The sequence below is a fragment of the Acipenser ruthenus genome, chromosome 10, assembly GCF_902713425.1.
Source record: "Acipenser ruthenus chromosome 10, fAciRut3.2 maternal haplotype, whole genome shotgun sequence".
Lineage (NCBI taxonomy): Eukaryota > Metazoa > Chordata > Actinopteri > Acipenseriformes > Acipenseridae > Acipenser > Acipenser ruthenus.
Window position 1 is genome coordinate 21875303 of NC_081198.1, and position 21836 is coordinate 21897138.

Below are 21836 nucleotides of genomic sequence, written 5' to 3' on the forward strand. Positions count from 1 at the left end.
TTAAAACTTGTCTCCCCGACCATGGTGACATCCACGTAATTCTCCGTCCCGTTCCGCTGAAGACACAAGATCATCTCAGGCTGTACTCCCAAGCAGTCGATGATGACGGTCTTTATAAAGACTTTCCTCTCTGGCATCTCTTCCCCGCTGTCTCTCCAAAACAATCTTGCCGAATTTTTCAGTCCAGCCCAAGAGGCTGACCGGGTTTGATTACCTCTCATCTTATCAGAAATAAAACCACCGGGTACTGCGGTCAAGCCACATATACCTGATCATTAGCCTATTTCAGACTTGATCTTAGCCAAAAGGCCGAGAAGCGATGGCGACTTGGCCCTTGCCCGGGGCCCCCCAGCCCGGACGGCACAGGGGGATTCAAAGGTGGGTGCAAAATTCCAAGCACAAGCAGACCCCCAAAAAACGGGCTGCTGCTTCCAGAGGGGAAATGTGCAATTTAAGCAGGAGAAAACTAAACAAAGCAAAAACACACACATAACACCAAAAACAAAACATAAACTGGCGGAGTGCGTCTTACAAATAGTCATGCCAAGCTGCTATGCTGTGCAAGGTGCCTTGGGTAACTACAACTGTGCCTCGCTGGCTGGCTGGCTTGCTAAGAAGGTCCTGGCATAGGGACATGTTCCACCACACTTGTCTGGTTAGCTGCATGCTCCCAGGAAACAACTTGCTGCTGTCTACATCATCACCACATGTGAATAAAAGAAAGAAAGACAGCAAGAAAGAAAGAGAGAAAGAAAGAGAGAAAGAGAGAAAGAAAGAGAGAAAGAAAGAAAGAGAGAAAGAAAAAAAAAAAGAAGTAAAACGGCGGGAAAACTTGCATCAACACTGGCACTCTCCCTCCAGCAGGGGTAGACAAAATGCTCACAGGAGAGATCCAGATCTGACTTTGACCAACGTTAGAGAAAGGTGTGCACCGTTCCCGGAGGTACTGCAATACCGGGCCGATGCGTGGAGTGGACGGAGCAAGCCCCTGTTCCATCTCCCGATTCCAAAAATCAATTTAATATATGGTCCCCTGATAGGGGACGTATCAGATATTAAATACTCTTTTATTGAGATTTTACATTTTTTTACATTTACACCCATTCGTTTTTTCATTCATTTTACATTTCTTTTAAAGATGACATTCATGCATACAGACATACATTTTGTTTTAAAAGCATTTAAAATACATTTAAAAACACCAAGACAATTGTGCTTTGTACATGGTTAAAACAGACACAGATTAAAATCAACATGAAAAAAACCTGTGCTGTTTTAAAAGTGACTGGAAAAAAAGAACCATCTATAAAAAACCAGTGCTTGTGAGGGCCGGGGAGTGCTCTCTAAAAAAGTGAACATAAACCTAGATCTAAAACAGGGACAGGGGAAAAGGGACAGTGTATAAACAGTGAGTTAAAATTCTAAAATTTTAAAACACTTAAAATGTAACTTTTAATAGTTTACATTAAAAATCTTAAAGATACATAAAACAAAACAAAACAAAATCAAATAAAACATTCAAATTAAATCAAAGGTCCATAAAACTGAAACAAAAAGACTACATAAAACCAGGGCACCGTTGAAAAACGGTCATGCCAGCTAAAAAGGGCGGAATGCTGGCATGACAAAATAAATAAAAGGCTTAGCGGTGCCCCGTAGTCCCGCTCCTAGGAGCTAGCGGTTCCAGTTTTTTCCTTTATTCCATCTTCACGTCCTGAAGTCCGGCGATCCTCCACTCCGCGCAGGCCTTGTCCTTCCCGAGGGTCCGGATGTCCAGAATTACAAAGTCCTTGATAAGAGTTTGTGCCCTTCTGGTCATGGTGATAGTGTCTAGCTCCTGCTTGTGATAGTCACAGACGTTACGGCCTTCCCACAGGATCTGCTTGACAACATTGATGACATGCCAAACGCACTTAGCTGTGCTGGTAGTGATTCCTCCCGCAGGCCCATAGAGCACAGTCTCAGCGGTCATCTTGGCCGTGTCAGCAAACCTGTTTAGGAAGACAGAGACAGAGAGCCAGACACTGCCAGCCACATCACACTCCCAGAAGATATGGGCTGGTGTTTCTCTCTTGCGGCACTTTGCATAGGGGCATGTTTCTACTTGGGCTAGTCCCCTCCTGAACATGAACGCTCGAGTGGGGAGTGCACTGTGGACGGTGTTCCATGCTATATCCTTCTGGACATTACTGAGGCAGCTGTGAGACACATTCTCCCAGATTTTTTGGCTTTGGGTGAGGGAGAAAGTAGCTACTTTTTCAATTTCCTGGGAAGCGGCAAGATATTTAGTTACAGCCTTGTATTCCCAGGAGGCCAATTTTGCTTTATCTAAGCCCAATTTATATATAGTGTCCCTTAAGGTTCTATAATACAATGGGGGGTCCCAGGAGTACGGCACGGTGTTATCAATAGTGCAGAGGCCCAAGGCCCTGAGACAGGTGGCAAAATAGAAACGATTCATGTAACATACCTTCCTGTCCAGGGCCTGGATGTTCTTGATAGTTTGCGTGAGCCCCTGCACTCGGGTGAGCTGCACAACGTCCGGGACCCCCTTACCTCCCTTCTTGTCGGCTTTACTCAGGGTGGCTCGCTTTACCCTCTCCATCTTGCTGCCCCAGATAAAGCGGTGGATAATGCGGTCCACCACTTTTTTGGTGGTCCTGTCTGGGGGAAAGATTTTTCCTACATAAGAGAGGATGGGGAACAGTATAGACTTGGTTATTAATACTCTACCCGTCATTGTTAAGGATCTTGTGCTCCATCCGCCAATCTTTTTACGGACCTGGTTAATGGCCGCCGTCCAGCTCTGGGCCCCCGAGCTATTGTTCTCGAAAATGAGGCCCAGAATCTTGATTTTGTCCTTTTTGACAGGGTACATGTCCGACAGTTCCCTATCTACCTGCCAATTTATAGACACGTAGACTTCGCTCTTGGACTTATTAATCACTGCCATGGTCGCCGTGCAGTACTTCTCAAGGATATTACTAATCCGAGGTACCGACGATGTGTTGGTGCAAATGAGTGACACATCGTCCATATATGCTGTTGTTTTGACCTGGACCCCGTTGGATCCAGGCAGCTGGAAACCAGTTATATTGGTATCCCTACGAATTGCCTGCAGGAGGGGTTCAATGCACACGACATATAGCAGTGGGGATAGTGGGCAACCCTGTCTGACCCCTGACTGGATAGATATTTTACCAGTCAGGTGCCTGTTCACCAAGACTCGGGTACTAATGTTTGTATATATGGTTTTAACCCACTCCCTAAGTCTAGGAGCGAATTTCATCTGGTCCATCACTTTGTACATATATTCATGGCTTACCCTATCGAACGCCTTCTCCTGGTCAAGGTTGAACAGGCAGAGGGGATGGTTCCGTTCTCTAGAATAAGCCAGAATGTCCCTTGTTAACATTAAAATATCCGTGATGGACCTCCCTGGGACGCCACAAGCCTGGTCGGGGCCAATGACCAAAGGGAGGTGTACTTGTAGCCGGAGCATCAGAGCTTTGGCTAGTATCTTGTAATCCACGCAAAGGAGGCTGATTGGGCGCCAATTCCGTAGATCTTTAACTTCCCCTTTCTTATGAAGGAGAGTAATTACACTCTCCCGCATAGAAGGGCCCAACCGCTTCTCCCTGTAGACCGCTCTGTAGACCTCCGCTAAATGGACTTTTAGCGTGTCCCAAAAAAGATGGTAATACTCACCCGGGATGCCATCTGGACCTGGCGTCTTACCGGTGTTCATGGTCTTAACCGCCTGGGTGAGCTCCTCCAGCGTGAGTTCTGGGTCCTTCTCCTCCTCCTCCTCGTCCCGCACTGAGTCAGGCTCCAACTGGCTCAGGAACCACTCTATCAGGGTGTCATCTGTAGCTTTGATGTTATACAGGTCCCTATAGAAGTTCTCTACCACTTTTTTCACTCCCTCACTATCCTCTACTATCCTCCCCCTGCTGTCGAGCATGGAGGACATCAAGTGCCGCTTCTCCCTCGTTTTCTGGAAGAAGAAGCGAGTACACTTTTCGTCTTCCTCCATTTTTTGCACTTTTGCATTGTGCATGACCTTTCGTTGTTCCTCCCTACAAAGCACTGAAAGATCTAGCTTGGTCTGGGCTATCTCATCGCTTACAGGGAACCCCCGAAGCTGAAGCAGGCTAAGACGCTGGAGGGCAGCATTCAGGTGTTTATATTTGGCCCTCCTTTCTTTTGCTTTCCTCTTGCCTGCTGCTATGAAATAACCCTTAGTTCTCATTTTGACCATCTCCCACCACTCTATAGGGGAGTTGAATAGGTCACGCAAAGTGGTCCACTCAACAAGCCTGCTCTTATAGGCTGCAGCTATGGAGGGGTCATCGAGTAAGGAAGTGTTTAATTTCCAAACCCCTGACCCCATCTGGGAGGTCTGAGGGACCTGCAATGTTACCTGCAGGAGCCTATGGTCAGAGAAGAAGACGGCCTGGGTGTCTACTGCCGTCTTCGTAAGGGAGCTGGTATGCAGGACGAGATCTATACGGGAGAAGGAGGTCCCAGATGAGCTCACCCAGGTAAAGGGAGGCACCAGGTCCTTACCTGCATCACACAGGGAGAAATCAAATATTACGGAGGACAAAACTCTACTAGAGCGGTCGTTGCGTGGCCTGCTCCGGTCTACGTCCCTCAGAGCACAATTGAAGTCACCTGACACGATGACGGGTACGTTCCCCAGCAGGAGTGGACGCAGCTGTGGAAAAAATTGAACTCTTTCGTTTTGGTTAGTGGGTGCGTAGACATTGACCAGTCTGAGGGGAGTGTTGTTGTATGTCACATCCACGCTCAGAATTCTACCAGGTTCTACCTCCCTGCTGCTGCGGGAGGTAATAAATGGGTTTTTAAACAGGATACCTACTCCGTCGGCTCTGGCTATGTTGGAGCCCGACCAGAAGGAGTCCCCCAGGGTCCAACTCTCCTTCAGGTCCCTATAATCAGGGCTCGACGAAATACCACACTCCTGCAGAAACATGAGATCTGCTTTCAAGTTAGCTAGATAGTTTAGTACATCAAATCTTTTTTGTGTCTCCCTGATGCTCCTGACATTAACAGACACACATATCAGGGCCATCAGGGTAGCTAACAAGAAAAGGAGTCGCTGCATCCACCCCATAGCGACTATGATTGGGAGGTCGGGACACTCTTCCTACTCTTAGCTCTACGCTTGCTTCGAGGGAGCTTGGGCTTATTTGCAACTCCCATCACCCCTGAGAAGGTACTCACTGCTGCCTCGTCCAAGAAGGCACCGTCTTTATATGCACAGTACGTGGAGTTGTTGGGGCTATTCAACTCCCCACAAGGTAAGTCTGGTGGAACTTGCTCAGGGCCCCTCGGAACGTGTGGGTCAGCTTTGTCCTGGGGGGGGTTATGACAGACAGCATTCTTTGGCTGTTACCGTCTGTTGAGTTGGAGCTGTTAGCAGACTTCTGGCTTACCGCGTCCAGGGGTATTCCCATGTCCTCCAGTGCTGTATCTAGGAGGACCTCTAGGGGGCCCCTGGTTTTGCCCATACAAGGGAGGGGGTCAAGGATGCTTTGAAGGGAGGCCCTTCGCTTGAAGAGGGTCATTGCTACCGAGGTACTGCTGGTCAGGGAAGGTGTTGACCCCGACCTCTCCCTCGGTGCATTAGTGAACACCTCTTCTGCGAGGTGTGCTAGGGTTTGTGCCAACGACTGGGAAGGCTGGCTGGGGATGCCCTGGCTGGCTGCTACCTGCCCACTAGGCGGCAGTGTAGCCGTCCCACTCGCCTCCGTCTCTGCCTGCGAGGGCAAGACTGGGGACTTTGTGTGGACATTAGCTGGTTTTGGATCTATGGGGGCCACCTGCAACTTGCTGTCTTTGATCCTGATCTTCTTTCTTTTCCCCCCCTCGTCTCTACCCTTTCTTTTCCCCTCCTTCTCACTCTCACTTTCACTGTCGCTTTCGCTTTCCTCCCCCACGGACTCAATCCTTATGGCGTCATAACGAGAGCCGAGGGGGAGTGCTGGCGCTGAGAGCATCAGCGTATCAGATATTAAACTGATAAGAACAGATACTACACTTGATCTTAGCCAAAAGGCCGAGAAGCGATGGCGACTTGGCCCTTGCCCGGGCCCCCCCAGCCCGGACGGCACAGAGGGATTCAAAGGTGGGTGCAAAATTCCAAGCACAAGCAGACCCCCAAAAAACGGGCTGCTGCTTCCAGAGGGGAAATGTGCAATTTAAGCAGGAGGAAACAAAACAAAGCAAAAACACACACATAACACCAAAAACAAAACATAAACTGGCGGAGTGCGTCTTACAAATAGTCATGCCAAGCTGCTATGCTGTGCAAGGTGCCTTGGGTAACTACAACTGTGCCTCGCTGGCTGGCTGGCTTGCTAAGAAGGTCCTGGCATAGGGACATGTTCCACCACACTTGTCTGGTTAGCTGCATGCTCCCAGGAAACAACCTGCTGCTGTCTACATCATCACCATATGTGAATAAAAGAAAGAAAGACAGCAAGAAAGAAAGAGAGAAAGAAAGAGAGAAAGAGAGAAAGAAAGAGAGAAAGAAAGAAAGAGAGAAAGAAAAAAAAAAGAAGTAAAACGGTGGGAAAACTTGCATCAACACTGGCACTCTCCCTCCAGCAGGGGTAGACAAAATGCTCACAGGAGAGATCCAGATCTGACTTTGACCAACGTTAGAGAAAGGTGTGCACCGTTCCCGGAGGTACTGCAATACCGGGCCGATGCGTGGAGTGGACGGAGCAAGCCCCTGTTCCATCTCCCGATTCCAAAAATCAATTTAATATATGGTCCCCTGATAGGGGACGTATCAGATATTAAACTGATAAGAACAGATACTACACTTGATCTTAGCCAAAAGGCCGAGAAGCGATGGAGTCTTGGCCCTTGCCCGGGGCCCCCCAGCCCGGACGGCACAGGGGGATTCAAAGGTGGGTGCAAAATTCCAAGCACAAGCAGACCCCCAAAAAACGGGCTGCTGCTTCCAGAGGGGAAATGTGCAACTTAAGCAGGAGAAAACAAAACAGCAAAAACACACACATAACACCAAAAACAAAACATAAACTGGCGGAGTGCGTCTTACAAATAGTCATGCCAAGCTGCTATGCTGTGCAAGGTGCCTTGGGTAACTACAACTGTGCCTCGCTGGCTGGCTGGCTTGCTAAGAAGGTCCTGGCATAGGGACATGTTCCACCACACTTGTCTGGTTAGCTGCATGCTCCCAGGAAACAACCTGCTGCTGTCTACATCATCACCACATGTGAATAAAAGAAAAAAAGACAGCAAGAAAGAAAGAGAGAAAGAAAGAGAGAAAGAGAGAAAGAAAGAGAGAAAGAAAGAGAGAAAGAAAAAAAAAAGAAGTAAAACGGTGGGAAAACTTGCATCAACACTGGCACTCTCCCTCCAGCAGGGGTAGACAAAATGCTCACAGGAGAGATCCAGATCTGACTTTGACCAACGTTAGAGAAAGGTGTGCACCGTTCCCGGAGGTACTGCAATACCGGGCCGATGCGTGGAGTGGACGGAGCAAGCCCCTGTTCCATCTCCCGATTCCAAAAATCAATTTAATATATGGTCCCCTGATAGGGGACGTATCAGATATTAAACTGATAAGAACAGATTTTTTTTTTTTTTTTTTTTTTTTTTTTATTCCTTTAATTCAACTCAAACACAATACAGGAAAAAAACACACTGTATGTTACAATTCAAGAACTGCTCTCCATTTTTTTTTTAACAAAATCTAACCCACACTTCCTTTCATCTTTTAACAAATAGTCCTTTAACAAAGACATTATTAATTTCTTACATGAACATACAGACAGACGTTTCCTTTTCATTATCAATACATTGCGAGCAGTCCACAATACATCTTTCAAACAGCAAGCTATTATCCAAGCACACATTCTATTCATTTCATCATAGGGCTGCTGAAGAATACCATAAAGAAGGAAATCACTTGTTAAAACTTCTTTTGGTAAAAACTTTTCAAATAAACACTGTACACTAAACAGCACCTGTTTAGAAAAAAAACATTCAATAAATAAATGAAACACAGTTTCTTCACATTTACATTCCTGTCGGGGACACACATTTACAGGAGTGAGACCTCGTGCATGAAAAAAAGCTCTAACAGGCAAACATCTGTGCACTGACATCCATGCTATGTCTTTCTGTCTGTTAATCAAAACTTTAGCGGACACATTCTCCCAAATTTTTACTACTGTCTGTTCCATGAACACTCCTATCGGAACTACTTCCTCATATCTATTAATCTTAGAAGTGACGATCCGGGGTTTCCAATCTTCCAATGATAAAGACTCCAGCTTGTTTTTGTAGACAAACTTCAACACTGTATTTAAATAAAAAGGAACCGACCAACTGTGTGGTAATGATAATGACAAAGAAACCCAGCCAAACTTTCTCAAAGAAGCATACATATAAAACCTCAGAAAGAAGAAACATTTAGAAGACTTGTAACGTGGGAGTAAACAAATCTGCAAAACATTACATACAAAAGTGCTCATAAGGATGGATACACAGTCCGGAACATTTTTACCCCCATTCTTTGCAGGCTTAAACATAATAGCCCGACTGAGCCTATCCATTTTAGACCCCCAAATAAAATGAAACACTGCCTTATTAATGGCCCTAATACAGGCATATAGCAAGGGCCACACTTGTGCAACATACAATAAAACAGGTAAAATCTCATTCCTGAGCACTAGAGCTTTACCTTCTAAGGTCAATACCCTTTGCTGCCACAAACCAAACTTTTGGTTGACCTTTGACAACCTCTCCTCCCATGATTTTAAAATAGCCCCTTCACCCCCAAACCAGATCCCCAAAATTTTTATAAAGTCTGTTTTCACAGAAAAGGGTATTGAAATACCACTAGACCACAACCCAAAAAACATAGCTTCACTTTTCTCAAAATTAATCCTTGCCCCAGAAGCTTGACCAAACCAATCACACACCTGGATTAATTTATCTATTGAAGGCTGATCTCTACAAAACACAGACACATCGTCCATATAAAGGACGCATTTAAGCTGAGTCCCCCCGCTTCCTGGAATCACAATGCCTTGAATACATTTATCAGCCCTTATAAACCCTGCAAACATCTCAATACAGCACACAAACAATAAGGGGGACAAAGGACACCCCTGTCGAACTCCCGATTTAACTAAAAAAGGGTCTGTTTTCCACCCGTTTACCAACACAGAGCTAAAAAGATCATTATATAATAACTTCACCCACTTACAGAACTGCTCACCAAAACCTAAACGTTCTAAGACTTTAAACATAAATGCATGCGATACACGATCATAAGCTTTCTCCTGGTCCAAAGAGACCAAAACAGATTCTACCTTACGGTCCTGTAAATAACTAATAGCATCCCTGACCAGACAAAGAGTATCTGAAATTTTACGACCAGGGATACCACACGTCTGGTCTGGATCCATCACTTCAGCAATTACCGTTTTTAATCTATTAGCCATTACCTTTGCTAAAAGCTTATAATCGACGCATAACAAAGTGATTGGACGCCAATTTTTTATGTCTAATCTATCCCCTTTCTTTTTATAAATCAGCGTAATCACACCTTCTCGAAGTGAAGCCGGCATTTTCCCATTATCCAAAATTCCATTATAAACTTCTAAAAGATCGGGCCCAATTACCTCCCACAGAGCCAAGTACAGCTCCACTGGCAGCCCATCACCACCAGGGGTCTTATTCTTTTTACAGGACTTAATCGCCTCCCCCAACTCTGACAGAGAAAGTGGCCTGCCCAAAAAAGTTTTAGAATCCTCCTCCAAGGTGTTGGGAATCTTGGAAAAAAACAACTCACATAAATCTGGATTAGATGATTTCTCAGAATACAAAGATGAATAAAAATCCCCAATAACATTTAGAATATCGGTCTTAGATTTCATCACATTCTGTTGGGAGTCATACACCTCAGAAACACTAGACACATTTGCATGGACCTTTTTAAAGAAAAATCTGCTACACATTTCATCTTTTTCTAGTATTTCGACCTTAGATCTAAACATTATCTTTTTGGCCTCTTCTTGAAAAAACTTCTTTAACTCAGCCTTGGCACCCTCTATTTCTTCCCTCACCTCCCAACCAGACTCCAACAAAACAAACAAAGATTGTAACCGGGCTTGAATTTTAACAAAGCCTCTCTTTTTTAATTTATTTAACTGTTTACTTTTTTTAATAAAAAAACTCTTAATTTTCATCTTCACATGTTCCCACCAATCCCCCAGACAGTCAAAACAGCATTTAAGTGACCTCCAATTTACAAGATACTCCTTTAGTTCTTTAACATTGCTCTCAGTCAAGAGTTCCACGTTTAACTTCCAAACCCCAAGCCCGAAGGAACAGGAGGAGGAAATATCAGCTGTAAAACATAAAGCTTTGTGATCTGAAAAGAAAACTGGTAAAGTAGAACAGCTCTGAACCTTAAACACAGGAGAAACAAAAAAGAAATCAATACGTGACGCTGAAGACCCGTCTGCTCGGGCCCAAGTAAACATCCCAGTCTGTTTACCCACATCCACCAATCTAGCAGACTTCACCATGTCACTTAAAAAAAGGGATGATTTATCCAGTTTAACACTAGATGAACCAGATCTACCATCTGAATCAATTACACAATTGAAATCCCCCACCAGAATAACAGGCTTAGAAACCACCAAATAGGGAGGAACCAACTGAAATAAATCATATCTTTCATTTTTACAGGGGGATGCATATACATTAATTAGCCTGGAAGGGAAATCCTTGTACAGAATATCAACTAATAATAGACGGCCAGGTACCACTTCTTTCCTTTCCAGAATGTTGAAATCTTTCCCCTTAAAAAGAACTGCCACCCCCGAGGATTTACAATCATTCCCCCCAGACCAGATGGAAGGCCCATAAGACCACCACTTAGACAGATTCCGAGCCCCATGAGGAATGGAACACTCCTGTAAAAAAAGACATCACAATTCTGAGAAGCCAAAAAAGAAAGAATAGAGACCAACCTAACAGTGCTTTTTACACTGCGAACATTAATGGACATATACTGTAGGCTGATCATTAAAAGGGGAAAAAAAACAAAAAACACCACAAAAACACAAAATATTAAGAGTCTGGCCTACCCGGGCCATCTTTAGGCATACCGGTGATGCTACAGAAAACCTCTACATTCCCGAAACACATGTCCTCCGAGTCCACGGAGGCAGGGGAGAAGGCATCAATTTCAAGACCTGGACTGGCACCTCCACCCGAGCCAACTGAAGAGTCAGAAGTCCCGAAGGACTCAAAAACCTGGGAACATCCTGGCACCCCCCTAGAGTCTGAGGACTCTGTAAAGTCTGAAATATCCACATTACCCACAACATCAGCAGAAACTGACACTCTGGAATCAGATCTGCTGATTTTTGTAGGCTGTTCGTCCTCCGAGACTATCTCCTTCCTCCTACTCTTCACTCTGGGATCACGAAGCACTGAAGAATACATCACCGTTGACTCCTGGGTCTCCATGATCTCACCCCACGAACTACAGTCACCAGCAACCCCCGGGGGTGCTCCAGCAACAGCAGCTGCAAGGACACGGGAAGCCTGGCTGAGATCAACATCCTTACCAGACACAACAGGACCAGTCTCAGCCACGACGCCAGCGGAATCTGCAACAGAAACAGAAACCACAGGGACCACGGCAGCAGCAGAAGCAACAGGAACCGCAACGGGGCCAGCCACTGGAGCAGCAGGAGGAGCAGCAGCAGGACCCGTAGACAGACTAGCAACCAGAGCAGTGCCCACAGCATTGGACACCTCTCTTGATATGGAAGTCCGAACAGCTAAACCAGAACAGGCAGCCTTTGGAACCTCCGAAGCCGAACGAGCAGCCTCCGCATAACTGCGAACCCTGGATGGACAGTTCTTAAAAACATGCTCCCGAGAACCACACAGATTACACTCCACAGGAGCCGCACATCCGGATGCTGTGTGTCCCTCTGTCTGGCATTTCCTGCAGAAATCAGCCACACAGGCCTCTGCGGTGTGCCCCTCCCTTCCGCACTTCCGACATCTTATCGGCTGACCCGGATAGTATAAATACCCCCTGTTCCCGCCAATTGAGAAAGAGGCTGGTGGATGTATCACCCCTCCTTCCACTGTACTGCAGGGCCGTAGCCTTACACGGAACTGTCTCTTAGCATTCCAAATCCCCAGTGTGTCTCTAATTTTGGAACCGGGGCTTAAAACATCACAAAACCTTTTCAAAAAGGTGGCAATGTCTGCATCTTGTACATAGGGGTTGTACATGTGAACAGTTAAGGGTCTAATTTCCCTCACAAACAGTGGCTCAATCACAAAATCCGACAAAGGAGCAGAGTTTTTACCTTCAAGACATCGCTTCCATACTATTGAGCAGGTACTTGCAGTTGCAAATGTCACGTCAAAAATCCCACGAGAGGTGACATCCTGGAGGCAGTAGATATCAGCAGTAGAACATCCAAGATTTTCCAGCACGATCTTTCTTGCGAAATCCGTCCTTCCCAGCACCGGCAGCATTCCATCTTTCTTCTTCAGGTTAAACCTCACCGTGTTCAGCAATCGCACCCCTTGGGCCGATGAATCTTCCGCCGTTGCCATCGCCTTCTCCTTCTTCACACAATCCTCTGCTGCGGTCACGCCACATACATTGGATCTGAGCCAAGAGGCCGAGAAGCGATGGCGACTTGGCCCTTGCCCGGGGCCCCCCAGCCCGGACGGCACAGGGGGATTCAAAGGTGGGTGCAAAATTCCAAGCACAAGCAGACCCCCAAAAAACGGGCTGCTGCTTCCAGAGGGGAAATGTGCAATTTAAGCAGGAGGAAACAAAACAAATCAAAAACACACACATAACACCAAAAACAAAACATAAACTGGCGGAGTGCGTCTTACAAATAGTCATGCCAAGCTGCTATGCTGTGCAAGGTGCCTTGGGTAACTACAACTGTGCCTCGCTGGCTGGCTGGCTGGCTGGCTAAGAAGGACCTGGCATAGGGACATGTTCCACCACACTTGTCTGGTTAGCTGCATGCTCCCAGGAAACAACCTGCTGCTGTCTACATCATCACCATATGTGAATAAAAGAAAGAAAGACAGCAAGAAAGAAAGAGAGAAAGAAAGAGAGAAAGAGAGAAAGAAAGAGAGAAAGAAAGAAAGAGAGAAAGAAAAAAAAAGAAGTAAAACGGCGGGAAAACTTGCATCAACACTGGCACTCTCCCTCCAGCAGGGGTAGACAAAATGCTCACAGGAGAGATCCAGATCTGACTTTGACCAACGTTAGAGAAAGGTGTGCACCGTTCCCGGAGGTACTGCAATACCGGGCCGATGCGTGGAGTGGACGGAGCAAGCCCCTATTCCATCTCCCGATTCCAAAAATCAATTTAATATATGGTCCCCTGATAGGGGACGTATCAGATATTAAACTGATAAGAACAGATACTACACTTGATCTTAGCCAAAAGGCCGAGAAGCGATGGCGACTTGGCCCTTGCCCGGGGCCCCCCAGCCCGGACGGCACAGGGGGATTCAAAGGTGGGTGCAAAATTTCAAGCACAAGCAGACCCCCAAAAAACGGGCTGCTGCTTCCAGAGGGGAAATGTGCAATTTAAGCAGGAGGAAACAAAACAAATCAAAAACACACACATAACACCAAAAACAAAACATAAACTGGCGGAGTGCGTCTTACAAATAGTCATGCCAAGCTGCTATGCTGTGCAAGGTGCCTTGGGTAACTACAACTGTGCCTCGCTGGCTGGCTGGCTGGCTGGCTAAGAAGGACCTGGCATAGGGACATGTTCCACCACACTTGTCTGGTTAGCTGCATGCTCCCAGGAAACAACCTGCTGCTGTCTACATCATCACCATATGTGAATAAAAGAAAGAAAGACAGCAAGAAAGAAAGAGAGAAAGAAAGAGAGAAAGAGAGAAAGAAAGAGAGAAAGAAAGAAAGAGAGAAAGAAAAAAAAAGAAGTAAAACGGCGGGAAAACTTGCATCAACACTGGCACTCTCCCTCCAGCAGGGGTAGACAAAATGCTCACAGGAGAGATCCAGATCTGACTTTGACCAACGTTAGAGAAAGGTGTGCACCGTTCCCGGAGGTACTGCAATACCGGGCCGATGCGTGGAGTGGACGGAGCAAGCCCCTATTCCATCTCCCGATTCCAAAAATCAATTTAATATATGGTCCCCTGATAGGGGACGTATCAGATATTAAACTGATAAGAACAGATTTTTTTTTTTTTTTTTTTTTTTTTTTTATAAATTTTAATCCAATACTCAAAAAAATACATCATCTTCTCAAAAATAATACATCAAAATCATATTCATCTCTAGTCAAATACTTATTTAAACAAAAAAGAAAACAAACTCAGTCCGGCTTCTTTTTCTTTTCTTTCTGATCTCCCCCTCTTGCTGCAGCAAAAAAAGACAAAGTCTCGGAATCAAGAACGACTTTTTCGCCGCTATCTGATTTCTCCTTTCCATCCTCTGCTTTCCTCTTCTTCTCTCGCACTCCTGTTGCACTATTAAGCTCCATCTCCTCATCTGTATCAACAGACTCAGAAGAGGATGAGATCTCACTTCCCCAGCTCTTCTTCTTACTCCCAGCACCCTCTGCAAGTTTCTCCTTTACATCTTGCGTAGCAGCTCCACCCCTTCCCTTTGTCTGCGAAGTAGCAGGATTTCCCGCCATTCCGCCTCCATTCTTTTTGGAACCTCCCCCAACATTTGCTCCTTTGTCTTTCTCTTTGTCTTTCTCTTGTCCTTTTTGCTCTTTCTGCTGTTCTTTCTTCCCTTCTTCCCCTCCGATCTTGCTTCCTCCAGCAGCCTGAGCATAGGTTTTAGCCCTAGCTCCTTTTGGACAATTCTTGTACTGGTGTCCTTTCCCCCTACACAAATTGCATCTTCCAGTCCACATTTTGCACTCTTTAGCAACATGTCCTCTAATTTTGCACAGAGTACAGGACATCCCCATGCACTCAGCTGCAACATGTTCTGGACTTGAACATCTAAAACACATCTTAGGCTGTCCCTCGTATGTCACTGTACCTGAGTAAGGCCCAATCCTAAAACCAGGCACCCTGTGTTCCACCACTCCTGCCAGTGAGGCATGAAGCCGAATCCAGTATCTCCATACTCCTCTCCAGATTCCATCAGCATCAAGCATCTTCTCAGGTTTCCCCTCTCTCATCTCAAATCTCATTTTCATCCGGGTTGTGATGTCTTCCTCCGGGATAAAGGGAGCAGACACCCTCACATAGGCCACTCTCCACTGCAGAAAAAAAAGAGGCTCCAGCCTGAACTTACAAACTGGTTCCAGCTCCTTCTTCTCATTAAAAACTTTCATCTTCTCCCAGCACAACGACTCTGAAACCAGCACCACATCAAACATGCCTCGTTCTTCAAAATCAACCAGGCAGAAGATGTCCTTCACCTCCAAGTTGAAGACAGAGAACAGGATCTCCCTGACGAATCTCTTCCTCATCCATTTCTCCTCCAAACTCTTCAGCTGGAATCGGAGGGTATTCTTCCCCCTCAAATTATCCTCTCCTTGCATTGTCGCAACAATGTCCGCAATCACCTTCCCACAATGCACTTGACCTGAGCCAAGAGGCCGAGAAGCGATGGCGACTTGGCCCTTGCCCGGGGCCCCCCAGCCCGGACGGCACAGGGGGATTCAAAGGTGGGTGCAAAATTCCAAGCACAAGCAGACCCCCAAAAAACGGGCTGCTGCTTCCAGAGGGGAAATGTGCAATTTAAGCAGGAGAAAACAAAACAGCAAAAACACACACATAACACCAAAAACAAAACATAAACTGGTGGAGTGCGTCTTACAAATAGTCATGCCAAGCTGCTATGCTGTGCAAGGTGCCTTGGGTAACTACAACTGTGCCTCGCTGGCTGGCTGGCTTGCTAAGAAGGTCCTGGCATAGGGACATGTTCCACCACACTTGTCTGGTTAGCTGCATGCTCCCAGGAAACAACCTGCTGCTGTCTACATCATCAACACATGTGAATAAAAGAAAGAAAGACAGCAAGAAAGAAAGAGAGAAAGAAAGAGAGAAAGAAAGAAAGAGAGAAAGAAAAAAAAAGAAGTAAAACGGCGGGAAAACTTGCATCAACACTGGCACTCTCCCTCCAGCAGGGGTAGACAAAATGCTCACAGGAGAGATCCAGATCTGACTTTGACCAATGTTAGAGAAAGGTGTGCACCGTTCCCGGAGGTACTGCAATACCGGGCCGATGCGTGGAGTGGACGGAGCAAGCCCCTGTTCCATCTCCCGATTCCAAAAATCAATTTAATATATGGTCCCCTGATAGGGGACGTATCAGATATTAAACTGATAAGAACAGATACTACACTTGATCTTAGCCAAAAGGCCGAGAAGCGATGGCGACTTGGCCCTTGCCCGGGGCCCCCCAGCCCGGACGGCACAGGGGGATTCAAAGGTGGGTGCAAAATTCCAAGCACAAGCAGACCCCCAAAAAACGGGCTGCTGCTTCCAGAGGGGAAATGTGCAATTTAAGCAGGAGAAAACAAAACAAAGCAAAAACACACACATAACACCAAAAACAAAACATAAACTGGCGGAGTGCGTCTTACAAATAGTCATGCCAAGCTGCTATGCTGTGCAAGGTGCCTTGGGTAACTACAACTGTGCCTCGCTGGCTGGCTGGCTTGCTAAGAAGGTCCTGGCATAGGGACATGTTCCACCACACTTGTCTGGTTAGCTGCATGCTCCCAGGAAACAACCTGCTGCTGTCTACATCATCACCACATGTGAATAAAAGAAAGAAAGACAGCAAGAAAGAAAGAGAGAAAGAAAGAGAGAAAGAGAGAAAGAAAGAGAGAAAGAAAGAAAGAGAGAAAGAAAGAAAAAAAGAAGTAAAACGGCGGGAAAACTTGCATCAACACTGGCACTCTCCCTCCAGCAGGGGTAGACAAAATGCTCACAGGAGAGATCCAGATCTGACTTTGACCAACGTTAGAGAAAGGTGTGCACCGTTCCCGGAGGTACTGCAATACCGGGCCGATGCGTGGAGTGGACGGAGCAAGCCCCTGTTCCATCTCCCGATTCCAAAAATCAATTTAATATATGGTCCCCTGATAGGGGACGTATCAGATATTAATACTCTTTTATTGAGATTTTACATTTTTTTACATTTACACCCATTCGTTTTTTCATTCATTTTACATTTCTTTTAAAGATGACATTCATGCATACAGACATACATTTTGTTTTAAAAGCATTTAAAACACATTTAAAAACACCAAGACAATTGTGCTTTGTACATGGTTAAAACAGACACAGATTAAAATCAACATGAAAAAAACCTGTGCTGTTTTAAAAGTGACTGGAAAAAAAGAACCATCTATAAAAAACCAGTGCTTGTGAGGGCCGGGGAGTGCTCTCTAAAAGTTCAAAAGTGAACATAAAACTATATTACTAAAACAGGGACAGGGGAAAAGGGACAGTGTGTGGAACAGTGAGTTAAAATTCTAAAATTTTAAAACACTTAAAATGTAACTTTTAATAGTTTACATTAAAAATCTTAAAGATACATAAAACAAAACAAAACAAAATCAAATAAAACATTCAACATAAATCAAATAAAAGTCCATAAAACTGAAACAAAAAGACTACATAAAACCAGGGCACCGTTGAAAAACGGTCATGCCAGCTAAAAAGGGCGGAATGCTGGCATGACAAAATAAATAAAAGGCTTAGCGGTGCCCCGTAGTCCCGCTCCTAGGAGCTAGCGGTTCCAGTTTTTTCCTTTATTCCATCTTCACGTCCTGAAGTCCGGCGATCCTCCACTCCGCGCAGGCCTTGTCCTTCCCGAGGGTCCGGATGTCCAGAATTACAAAGTCCTTGATAAGAGTTTGTGCCCTTCTGGTCGTGGTGATAGTGTCTAGCTCCTGCTTGTGATAGACACAGACGTTACGGCCTTCCCACAGGATCTGCTTGACAACATTGATGACACGCCAAACGCACTTAGCTGTGCTGGTAGTGATTCCTCCCGCAGGCCCATAGAGCACAGTCTCAGCGGTCATCTTGGCCGTGTCAGCAAACCTGTTTAGGAAGACAGAGACAGAGAGCCAGACACTGCCAGCCACATCACACTCCCAGAAGATATGGGCTGGTGTTTCTCTCTTGCGGCACTTTGCATAGGGGCATGTTTCTACTTGGGCTAGTCCCCTCCTGAACATGAACGCTCGAGTGGGGAGTGCACTGTGGACGGTGTTCCATGCTATATCCTTCTGGACATTACTGAGGCAGCTGTGAGACACATTCTCCCAGATTTTTTGGCTTTGGGTGAGGGAGAAAGTAGCTACTTTTTCAATTTCCTGGGAACCGGCAAGATATTTAGTTACAGCCTTGTATTCCCAGGAGGCCAATTTTGCTTTATCTAAGCCCAATTTATATATAGTGTCCCTTAAGGTTCTATAATACAATGGGGGGTCCCAGGAGTACGGCACGGTGTTATCAATAGTGCAGAGGCCCAAGGCCCTGAGACAGGTGGCAAAATAGAAACGATTCATGTAACATACCTTCCTGTCCAGGGCCTGGATGTTCTTGATAGTTTGCGTGAGCCCCTGCACTCGGGTGAGCTGCACAACGTCCGGGACCCCCTTACCTCCCTTCTTGTCGGCTTTACTCAGGGTGGCTCGTTTTACCCTCTCCATCTTGCTGCCCCAGATAAAGCGGTGGATAATGCGGTCCACCACTTTTTTGGTGGTCCTGTCTGGGGGAAAGATTTTTCCTACATAAGAGAGGATGGGGAACAGTATAGACTTGGTTATTAATACTCTACCCGTCATTGTTAAGGATCTTGTGCTCCATCCGCCAATCTTTTTACGGACCTGGTTAATGGCCGCCGTCCAGCTCTGGGCCCCCGAGCTATTGTTCTCGAAAATGAGGCCCAGAATCTTGATTTTGTCCTTTTTGACAGGGTACATGTCCGACAGTTCCCTATCTACCTGCCAATTTTTAGACACGTAGACTTCGCTCTTGGACTTGTTAATCACTGCCCCGGTCGCCGTGCAGTACTTCTCAAGGATATTACTAATCCGAGGTACCGACGATGTGTTGGTGCAAATGAGTGACACATCGTCCATATATGCTGTTGTTTTGACCTGGACCCCGTTGGATCCAGGCAGCTGGAAACCAGTTATATTGGTATCCCTACGAATTGCCTGCAGGAGGGGTTCAATGCACACGACATATAGCAGTGGGGATAGTGGGCAACCCTGTCTGACCCCTGACTGGATAGATATTTTACCAGTCAGGTGCCTGTTCACCAAGACTCGGGTACTAATGTTTGTATATATGGTTTTAACCCACTCCCTAAGTCCAGGAGCGAATTTCATCTGGTCCATCACTTTGTACATATATTCATGGCTTACCCTATCGAACGCCTTCTCCTGGTCAAGGTTGAACAGGCAGAGGGGATGGTTCCGTTCTCTAGAATAAGCCAGAATGTCCCTTGTTAACATTAAAATATCCGTGATGGACCTCCCTGGGACGCCACAAGCCTGGTCGGGGCCAATGACCAAAGGGAGGTGTACTTGTAGCCGGAGCATCAGAGCTTTGGCTAGTATCTTGTAATCCACGCAAAGGAGGCTGATTGGGCGCCAATTCCGTAGATCTTTAACTTCCCCTTTCTTATGAAGGAGAGTAATTACACTCTCCCGCATAGAAGGGCCCAACCGCTTCTCCCTGTAGACCGCTCTGTAGACCTCCGCTAAATGGACTTTTAGCGTGTCCCAAAAAAGATGGTAATACTCACCCGGGATGCCATCTGGACCTGGCGTCTTACCGGTGTTCATGGTCTTAACCGCCTGGGTGAGCTCCTCCAGCGTGAGTTCTGGGTCCTTCTCCTCCTCCTCCTCGTCCCGCACTGAGTCAGGCTCCAACTGGCTCAGGAACCACTCTATCAGGGTGTCATCTGTAGCTTTGATGTTATACAGGTCCCTATAGAAGTTCTCTACCACTTTTTTCACTCCCTCACTATCCTCTACTATCCTCCCCCTGCTGTCGAGCATGGAGGACATCAAGTGCCGCTTCTCCCTCGTTTTCTGGAAGAAGAAGCGAGTACACTTTTCGTCTTCCTCCATTTTTTGCACTTTTGCATTGTGCATGACCTTTCGTTGTTCCTCCCTACAAAGCACTGAAAGATCTAGCTTGGTCTGGGCTATCTCGTCGCTTACAGGGAACCCCCGAAGCTGAAGCAGGCTCAGACGCTGGAGGGCAGCATTCAGGTGTTTATATTTGGCCCTCCTTTCTTTTGCTTTCCTCTTGCCTGCTGCTATGAAATAACCCTTAGTTCTCATTTTGACCATCTCCCACCACTCTATAGGGGAGTTGAATAGGTCACGCAAAGTGGTCCACTCAACAAGCCTGCTCTTATAGGCTGCAGCTATGGAGGGGTCATCGAGTAAGGAGGTGTTTAATTTCCAGACCCCTGACCCCATCTGGGAGGTCTGAGGGACCTGCAATGTTACCTGCAGGAGCCTATGGTCAGAGAAGAAGACGGCCTGGGTGTCTACTGCCGTCTTCGTAAGGGAGCTGGTATGCAGGACGAGATCTATACGGGAGAAGGAGGTCCCAGATGAGCTCACCCAGGTAAAGGGAGGCACCAGGTCCTTACCTGCATCACACAGGGAGAAATCAGATATTACGGAGGACAAAACTCTACTAGAGCGGTCGTTGCGTGGCCTGCTCCGGTCTACGTCCCTCAGAGCACAATTGAAGTCACCTGACACGATGACGGGTACGTTCCCCAGCAGGAGTGGACGCAGCTGTGGAAAAAATTGAACTCTTTCGTTTTGGTTAGTGGGTGCGTAGACATTGACCAGTCTGAGGGGAGTGTTGTTGTATGTCACATCCACGCTCAGAATTCTACCAGGTTCTACCTCCCTGCTGCTGCGGGAGGTAATAAATGGGTTTTTAAACAGGATACCTACTCCGTCGGCTCTGGCTATGTTGGAGCCCGACCAGAAGGAGTCCCCCAGGGTCCAACTCTCCTTCAGGTCCCTATAATCAGGGCTTGACGAAATACCACACTCCTGCAGAAAGATGAGATCTGCTTTCAAGTTAGCTAGATAGTTTAGTACATCAAATCTTTTTTGTGTCTCCCTGATGCTCCTGACATTAACAGACACACATATCAGGGCCATCAGGGTAGCTAACAAGAAAAGGAGTCGCTGCGTCCACCCCATAGCAACTATGATTGGGAGGTCGGGACACTCTTCCTACTCTTAGCTCTACGCTTGCTTCGAGGGGGCTTGGGCTTATTTGCAACTCCCATCACCCCTGAGAAGGTACTCACTGCTGCCTCGTCCAAGAAGGCACCGTCTTTATATGCACAGTACGTGGAGTTGTTGGGGCTATTCAACTCCCCACAAGGTAAGTCTGGTGGAACTTGCTCAGGGCCCCTCGGAACGTGTGGGTCAGCTTTGTCCTGGGGGGGGGTTATGACAGACAGCATTCTTTGGCTGTTACCGTCTGTTGAATTGGAGCTGTTAGCAGACTTCTGGCTTACCGCGTCCAGGGGTATTCCCATGTCCTCCAGTGCTGTATCTAGGAGGACCTCTAGGGGGCCCCTGGTTTTGCCCATACAAGGGAGGGGGTCAAGGATGCTTTGAAGGGAGGCCCTTCGCTTGAAGAGGGTCATTGCTACCGAGGTACTGCTGGTCAGGGAAGGTGTTGACCCCGACCTCTCCCTCGGTGCATTAGTGAACACCTCTTCTGCGAGGTGTGCTAGGGTTTGT

The 21836-nt window shown here is 46.6% G+C and overlaps 3 non-coding genes and 5 pseudogenes across 3 annotated transcripts; all 8 read right to left on the reverse strand.

Annotated features, from left to right (window-relative positions):
* Positions 1–921: 921 nt before the first annotated feature.
* LOC131738623 (U2 spliceosomal RNA) lies at positions 922–1077 on the reverse strand (annotated as a pseudogene).
* A 4925-nt stretch (positions 1078–6002) lies between these two features.
* On the reverse strand, positions 6003–6097 carry LOC131738556 (U2 spliceosomal RNA; annotated as a pseudogene).
* Positions 6098–6696: 599 nt separating this feature from the next.
* Positions 6697–6887, reverse strand: LOC131738979 (U2 spliceosomal RNA). Its single transcript, XR_009330147.1, has one exon. It is a non-coding gene; the product is annotated as a U2 spliceosomal RNA (small nuclear RNA).
* A 593-nt stretch (positions 6888–7480) lies between these two features.
* Positions 7481–7688, reverse strand: LOC131738495 (U2 spliceosomal RNA; annotated as a pseudogene).
* A 5657-nt stretch (positions 7689–13345) lies between these two features.
* On the reverse strand, positions 13346–13536 carry LOC131738896 (U2 spliceosomal RNA). Its single transcript, XR_009330064.1, has one exon. It is a non-coding gene; the product is annotated as a U2 spliceosomal RNA (small nuclear RNA).
* A 602-nt stretch (positions 13537–14138) lies between these two features.
* Positions 14139–14350, reverse strand: LOC131738473 (U2 spliceosomal RNA; annotated as a pseudogene).
* Positions 14351–16262: 1912 nt separating this feature from the next.
* Positions 16263–16453, reverse strand: LOC131738980 (U2 spliceosomal RNA). Its single transcript, XR_009330148.1, has one exon. It is a non-coding gene; the product is annotated as a U2 spliceosomal RNA (small nuclear RNA).
* Positions 16454–17053: 600 nt separating this feature from the next.
* Positions 17054–17208, reverse strand: LOC131738724 (U2 spliceosomal RNA; annotated as a pseudogene).
* Between the last annotated feature and the right edge of the window lie 4628 nt (positions 17209–21836).